The sequence below is a fragment of the Carettochelys insculpta genome, chromosome 11 (assembly GCF_033958435.1).
Source record: "Carettochelys insculpta isolate YL-2023 chromosome 11, ASM3395843v1, whole genome shotgun sequence".
Classification (NCBI taxonomy): Eukaryota; Metazoa; Chordata; order Testudines; family Carettochelyidae; genus Carettochelys; species Carettochelys insculpta.
In genome coordinates this window covers 7,905,635-7,913,643 of record NC_134147.1, presented here as the reverse complement: position 1 = coordinate 7,913,643, position 8,009 = coordinate 7,905,635, and the positions used below count along the sequence as shown (strand labels likewise).

General features: G+C 52.2%; 1 protein-coding gene across 1 annotated transcript in view; it reads left to right on the top strand.

Moving 5' to 3' along the window:
• Positions 1-81: 81 nt before the first annotated feature.
• The window catches only part of CENPP (centromere protein P), a 308,478-nt gene continuing 300,550 nt past the window's right edge, over positions 82-8,009 (top strand). Inside the window, exon 1 of the mRNA XM_075005818.1 lies at positions 82-312. The gene's annotated coding sequence lies outside the window, so the exon portion shown is untranslated. The remainder of the gene's footprint in view (positions 313-8,009) is intronic.

Here is an 8,009-nt window from a genome sequence, read left to right as displayed (position 1 = left end):
GGCGACGTATAGTTGGCCTCCGTGCCTGGTTCACGCATGTGCAGGGGTGCTCGGACTTTTCCACTACGATCAGAACAAGGGGGTGCCAGACAGGTCCGCGCTCAGTAAACGAATCATGGAAAACGAGGCTCCTTGCCCAGACTCAAAGTTAGACTAGATCGGGCGTGTTCTCGGCGTTCTGATCTGCTGTGCGCGTGCGGTCTAGAAACTGTTTCGTGGAGGCCCACCCGGTGGTACCGCCCGCAGCTGAGCGGGCGTTTGGGCGGGCGGTTCGAAGCGCCGTGTCAGGGGAAAGAGCTGGACCAACAACCGGTGAGGGGAAGCGCAAGCCACTGTGGTGTTCACCCCCCCCCCCACTTTTGTTGGCGCGCCCGGGGAAGGGCGGTTGAGCTGGGCATTCCCCCCTCCCCCCGTAAGGAACCGTCCAGGTGTTGCCTGGTCCTTTCTGGGGCGGAGTGCGACCCGCCAGGGGCAGCCGGGGCCTTTCTCTGGCCCACTCTCAGGACCCAAGGGCGGCCAGCGGGAGATGCGGGAGGAGCTGGCTCCGCTTTTTCCCTGCGGGTGTCTCCTCAAAAGAAGCAGCCCGCGCAAAACGCCTGCCGGATCTTCCTGAGTGCGAGGCAATGCTATATTTGTCTGGGGGCTCCGAAAACAAGAGACTCCCATCTCCTGACGATCTGTGCCTCTCTGATAGTCATCTGAATACTAAAGCATTAGGGAATGACTACCTTGGCTTGTCTGGGAGCTGTCAGTTCTAGGACAACGTTTGTAGATTGAAACGTTGCTGTTCGTTGTGCCTTTTCGAGTAAAACGCCTGAAAACTAAACATTCTGTTTTCTGCAAAATGTTGAGTGGAGGGTGGTTCTGTGATGCCACCTCTTGAAATCCTTTAAGGAGGACAGTGAAAGTGTTCCAGGGCAAACACAAATTCCTGAAGTAGGGAATCAGATAATCCATGATTGACAAATATTTAAATGTAAATATACATGCTGTTAGTGATTTGTGAACTTAGGCATCTAAAAAGAGAAGCTAATTGTGGTTAGTAGTCTCAGGGCTTGTCTATACTACCACCTTCCTTTGAAGGAAGGATGGTAATTAGGGTGTTGGGAGTTTACTAATGAAGTGCTGCCATACATAGGCAGCACTTCATTAAGCAGATTTCCCCCCCCCCCCCCCCCCCGTGGCAACTTGAAGTACATCGAAGTACTGGCGTGCGTCTAGCTGTGGCTCACCCACTGGTACTTTGAAGTTCCGGGGCAACTTCGAAGTCCCTTTACTCCTCAAAAAAGTTTAAAACTTTGAAGTTGCTGGGGGGGGGGGGGGGCGGGCAGGAATTCGCTTAATGAAGTGCTGCCTGTGCATGGCAGCACTTCATTAGTAAACTCCCAACACCCTAATTACCATCCTTCCTTCAAAGGAAGGTGGTAGTGTAGACAAGCTCTCAGAGGGGTAGCTGTTGTAGTCTGTAGCTTCACAAATAAGAAGCAGTCCTGTAGCGCTTTAAAGACTAGCACATTCATCAGGGAATGAGCTTTTGTGTGTAAGACCCACTTCTTCAGATTATCCAAGTAGACAATTAGAACACAGGGCATATATAGCTGGGGAGAGAAAGGAGGAAAGAGAATGGGTTACCTGTTACTAGTAAGACCAGAAGATGAAACAAATTAAGTAGGATGTGTGCTGTTCCCACAAATATCAAAGGTGGGGAAATTGCCCTTGTAATGTGCAAGATAATTGGAATCTCTGTTAAGGCCTAGTTTAAATGTGCCAAATTTACAAATGAATTCCAATTCAGATGTCTCCTTCTGTAATCTTGTGGTAAAATTCTTTTCTGGAAGAATGGCTACTTTTAAATCCTGTATTGAATTTCCAGGGAGGTTAATATTTTCTCCTTTAGGTATAGTGTATTCAGTTCCTGGTGTTGGAGTCATGTCCATAAATCCTTTGTGAAAGTACATGGGAGAGTGGGATTGCTGGCACACGTGTCACAAAATTTCCTAATAGGGTGGTTAAGTGCTGGAATAAATTTCCTAGGGTGGTTGTAGCATCTCCACCATTGGAAATATTTAAGAACAGGTTGGATAAATATTTAACAGGGATGGTACAGATCGGGGTCAGCAGCTTTTAGGAGGTGGAGTGCCAAATTTTGACCTTTTGACCTCTACGTACTGTCTGAGTGCTGGTGATACTTTTTAAAGTCACTAATCGTCCTACTTACAAGAGCTTCATTAATAAATAACTGAAGATACAGAGCTTTACCATTTAGGTGATGGTTGGTAGCATTAGCTGGTCTTTTGTAAATCCACAGGCAGGATGGCTTTGACCAAGCTCCCATTTGCATTTGGAGGAGGGATGGTGATGACCTCCCACCTCACGTACCGATGAAAATCGGCTTGTGTCCCACTCTTGCCAGCTGTGCTGGGGGTTGCTAAACCCTGTTATTCATGGTGCTTGGCCCTGCTGTGAGGGAAGGGGACTGAACTTGACCTCTTGAGCTCCCTTCTAGTTCTATAACAGCAACGAAGGGTCCTGTGGCACCTTTTAGACTAACAGAAAAGTTTTGAGCATGAGCTTTCATGAGCACAGACTCACTTCATCAGATGCTGGTCATGGAAATCTGCAGGGCCAGGTATAAATAAGCCAGAGCAAGGCTGGGGATAACAAGGCTAGCTCAGTTGGGAAGGGTGAGGCTCACTACCAGCAGTTGATCTGGAGGGGAAGCTGCTTTTGTAGTTAGCCAGCCATTCACAGTCTTTGTTTAAGCTTGAGCTGAGGGTGTCGAATTTGCACATGAATTGTAGCTCAGCAATTTCTCTTTGGAGTGTGGTTGTGAAATTTTTTTGCTGTAGGATAGCTACTTTTAAGTCTGCTACTGTGTGGTCTGGGAGATTGAAGTGCTCTCCTACGGATTTTTGTATATTGCCATTTCTGATATCTGATTTGGGTGTGTTTATTCTTTTACGTAGAGACTGTCCAGTTTGTCTGACGTATATAGCAGAGGGGCATTGCTGGCACATGATGGCATAAATTATATTGGTAGATGTGCAGCTGAATGAACCCACAATGGTGTGGCTGATCTGGTTAGGTCCTGTAACGGTGTTGCTGGTGTAGATATGTGGGCAGAGCTGGCAACGAGGTTTGTTGCATGGATGGGTCCCTGAGTTAGAGTGACTGTGGTGCGGTGTACAGTTGCTGGTTAGGATTTGCTTCAGGTTGGCAGGTTGTCTGTGGGCAAGGACTGGTCAGCCTCCCAGAGCCTGTGAAAGTGGGGGATCATTGTCCAGGATGGGTTGTAAATCCCTGGTGATGCACTGTAGAGGTTTTAGCTGAGCACTGTAAGTGATGGCTAGTGGTGGTCTGTTGGTTTATCTCTTGGGCTTGTCCTGTAGTAAGAGGCTTTGTGGCACACATCTGGCTCTGTTGATCTGTTTTTTCACTTCCTCAGGTGGGTATTGCAGTTTCAAGAATGCTTGGTAGAGATCCTGTAGGTGTTTGTCTCTGTCGGAGGGGTTGGAGCAAACGCAGTTATATCTTAGTGCTTGGCTGTAGACCATGGATTGTGTGGTGTGTCTGGGATGGAAGCTGGAGGCATGAAGGTAGGCGTAGCGGTCAGTGGGTTTACGGTACAGGGTGATATTGATGTGGCCATCGTGTATTAGCACTGTGGTGTCCAGGAAGTGGATCTCCTGCGTAGACTATTCCAGGCTGAGGTTGATGTTGGGGTGAAAGTTGTTGAAGTCCCGGTGGAATTCCTCCAGAGTCTCCTTCCCATGGGTCCAGATGATGAAGATATCATCAATGTAGCGTAAGTAGAGACGGGGTGTTAGTGGACGAGAGCCAAGGAAGCGCTGTTCCAGGTCAGCCATGAAAATATTGGCATATTGAGAGGCCATGCGGGTACCCGTAGCTGTGCTGCTGATTTGAAGGTATATATTGTCGCCAAATCTGAAATAGTTGTCTGTGAGGATAAAGTTACAGAGCTGAGCCATCAGATGTGCTGTAGCATCATCAGGGGTACTGTTCTGGACAGCATTTATTCCATCTTTGGGTGGGATGTTGGTATAGAGAGCCTCTACATCCATGGTGGCTAGGATAGTGTTTTCTGGTAGGTCATCAATGTATTACAGTTTTCTCAGGAAGTCAGTGGTGTCTCGGAGATAGCTGGGAGTGCTGGTGGCATAGGGTCTGAGGACAGAGTCCACATAACCAGACAGTCCTTCAGTGAGAGTGTCAATGCCCGAGATGATGGGGCGTCCAGGATTTCCAGGTTTGTGGATCTTGGGTAGGAGGTGGAATAGCCCTGGACGAGGCTCGAGAGGTGTGTTGGTATAAATCTGTTCTTATGCTTGTGTTGGGAGTGTCCTGAGCAGATGGTGTAGTTTCTTAGTGTACTCCTCTGTGGGATCTGAGGAAAGTAGCCTGTAAAATCTGTTATTGGAGAGTTGTCTGGAAGCCTCCTTCTGGTAGTCAGACTTGTTCATGGTGACGGTAGCTCCTCCTTTATCTGCCTCTTTGATTGTAATGTCAGAGTTGTTTCTGAGGCTGTGGGTGGCATTGCGTTCCGCACGACTGAGGTTGTGAGGCAAATGATGCTGTTTCTCCACAATTTCTGCCTGTGTGCGTCGGCGGAAGCATTCTACGTATAGGTCCAGACTGTTGTTTCTACCCTCAGGAGGAGTCCACTGTAGGAGTTATTCTTCTTGTGCTGCTGGGAGGGTGTCTGTGTAACGGTGTGCTGGTCAGTGTTGTGTTGAAAGTATTCTTTGAGTCTGAGATGGCGAAAGTAGGCTTCCAGATCACCGCAGAACTGTATTACGTTTGTGCGGGTGGTGGGGCAAAAAGAGAGTCCCTGAGAAAGAGTAGACTCTTCTGCTGAGCTGTGTGTGTAGCTGGACAGATTGACAATATTGCTGGCTGAGTTAGTGGTACCACTGCTGTGGCTCTGTGTGGCAGGCAGGAGTTTAGACAGCTTGCAGTCCTTTTTCCTCTGTGAAGTAGTGAAGTGTCTCATGTAAATCTCCTGTCTTATTTTGGTAAAGTTCAGCGGTGTGGAAGTTTGTGTTGAAGGTTGGTTTTTTATGAAAGACTCTAGATTTGAGAGCTCTTTTTTGATGTTCTCCTGTTTGTTGTACAGGATGCTGATTCGGTGGTTCCTATGGTGGCTTATGTCATATTAGTGGATGTGCAGGAGTATGAGACCCTGATGGTGTGGCTGATGTAGTTAGGTCAAGTGATGGTGTTACTAGTGTAGCTACGTGGACAGAGCTAGCAATGGGGTTTGTTGCAGAGACAGGTTCTTCAGTTAGGCCATGTCTACACTAGCACCAATCTTCGAAATGGCCAGTTCGAAGATTACTAATGAGGCACTGAAATGCATATTCAGCACCTCATTAGCATGACGCTGGCCACGGCTCTTTGAAATTGCTGCACTTTGCTGCCACATGGCTCATCCAGAAGGGAGAATAAGGGGATATTGAAGTTCCTGGGGTCCTTTCGAAAAGGACCCCCATCTGGACGAGCTGTGCAGCGGTGAAATGCGGCAATTTGTGCTAGTGTAGACGTAGCCTATAGTGTTTCTGTTGTATGGTGCGTGGCTGCTGATAAGTATTTTCTTGAGGGTGTACAGCTGTTTGTAGGAGAGGACTGAACTGTCACCCAAAGCCTTTGGCTACGTCTACACGTGAAGCCTACATAAAAATAGGCTATTTCGATGAATAACGTCTACACGTCCTCCAGGGCTCGCAACGTCGATGTTCAGCTTCGACGTTGCGCAGCACCACATCGAAATAGGCGCTGCGAGGGAACGTCTACACACCAAAGTAGCACACATCGAAATAGGGATGCCAGGCACAGCTGCAGACAGGGTCACAGGGCGGACTAGCGCTTCCGGGGCAACAGCTAGCCGCTCCCTTAAAGGGCTCCTCCCAGACACACTCAGCCTGCACAGCATGTGGTCTGAGGAGCCATAGGCACACAGACCCCGGGCGACGCAGGCATGGACCCCCAGCAGCAGCAACAGCAGCAGCCAGAGGTCCACCCAGCCCTCCCGGCAGGAGCAGGGCTCGCCCTGATCCATGCCATGCGGGAGGCAGCTGAGCACCTCCTTGCTACACCGGAGGAGGAGCTGCCCCCAGGGCAGCAGGGCTCAACCCCCAACCCTGCAGCACCCCGCCCCCACCCCCGCCTCACACGCCACCGACTGGTGGGAGTGGCTGGTGCTTGAGAAGTGGGACGACGACCGCTGGCTCAAGAACTTCAGGATGAGCTGGCAGACATTTATGGAGCTGTGCCAGTGGCTCACCCCCGCACTCAGGCACCAGGACACTGCCATGCGGCGTGCCCTCCCTGTGGAGAAACGGGTCGGCATCGCTGTCTGGAAGCTGGCCACTCCAGACAGCTACCGATCCGTGGGACAGCAGTTTGGTGTCGGCAAGGCCACCATCGGGGCTGTCCTCATGGAGGTAAGAGGACCCACGGGGGGAGGGCAGGGCAAGGGAGGGGGGCCCGGGCAGAGGAGGGCAGGGCAGGGCAGGGCCACGCACACCCTGCTCACCCCTCATTGGTGCTCTCCCATGTGCTTTCCTTGCAGGTTGTGCGTGCCATCAACGCCATGCTCCTGCACAGGCTCGTGAGGCTGGGGGACCCAGATGCCACCATCGCGGGCTTTGCCACCCTGGGCTTCCCCAATTGCTTCGGGGCTCTGGATGGGACTCACATCCCCATCCGCGCCCCACATCACAGTGGAGGACGCTACATCAATCGCAAGGGCTACCATTCTGTGGTCCTCCAGGCCTTGGTGGACAGCCGGGGCCGTTTCCAGGACATTTATGTGGGCTGGCCTGGCAGCACCCACGACGCCCGGCTTTTCCGGAACTCGGGCCTGTGCCGCCGGCTGGAGGCGGGGACCAACATCCCCCAGCGGGAGATCCCTCTGGGGGACACCATCATGCCCCTCTGCGTCATCGCAGATGCGGCATACCCCCTCCGGCCCTGGCTCATGCACCCCTACACGGGCCATCTCTCCGCTAGCCAGGAGCGCTTCAACCAGCGCCTGAACCACGCGCGCCAGGTGGTGGAGCGCTCATTTGGCCGCCTGAAAGGATGCTGGAGATGTCTCCTGACCTGCCTGGATGCGGGCCCCAACAACATCCCCCTGATTGTGGTTGCCTGCTGCGCCCTGCACAATTTGGTGGAGAGCAAGGGGGAGGCCTTTTTCCAGGGCTGGGCTGTGGAGGCCGGCAGGGCCGACGTGCAGCCACCCGCTGCCCCCCGTCGGCAGGTGGACCCCGAAGGGACCCGGGTCCGGGAGGCCCTGCGGGCCCACTTCAATGATGAGGCCGCGGGGTGAACTCTGCCAGGCTGCCCACCCCTTCCTCCACAACACTCTCTGCCCCAACGCCCACACCATGGAGCACCCAACCGCACCCCCCCCACACTTTTCCTGGACAAATGACAGCACGCACTTGTGGCTGAACTTAAACTGCTTTTTCTTTTAGAACTCTTTTTTTTTTAAACTATAAATAAAACAAGAACAAACTATATACAACGTGTGTAACAAAAGTAATGTGTACAAATAAAACAATAGTAATAAAAAAGTTTGTTCACTAATAAATAGGAAACCAGGGATGATAAAGGGGAGAACTATTTACATGGGGGGGACGGGGCAAACGGGGGGCACAAATTAATAAGTCACAACTATATAAGGGGGGGGGGGGGCCACATCCCGGGCCCCTTGCCCCTAAAGTCTGGTACTGGGCGTAGGTGGCCAGGAGCCCCTCCGGGGCTGGCTGGGGGCGGGGCGGACCGGAAGATATGCCCGGCGAGTCTCAGCTGGCTCCAGGGGTCCCTCGGTGCTCCGGCCCTCGGTGGTGCGTGGCGGGGCGACGGTGGACGGGACGGCGACGTGTGGAGCAGCTGGTGGTGTGGCGGGTGGAGCAGGCAGGGCGGGCGCTATGGCGGCCAGCGCGGCATGGGGGGCCAGGTAGTCCACCAGGTGGTTGAAAGCATCC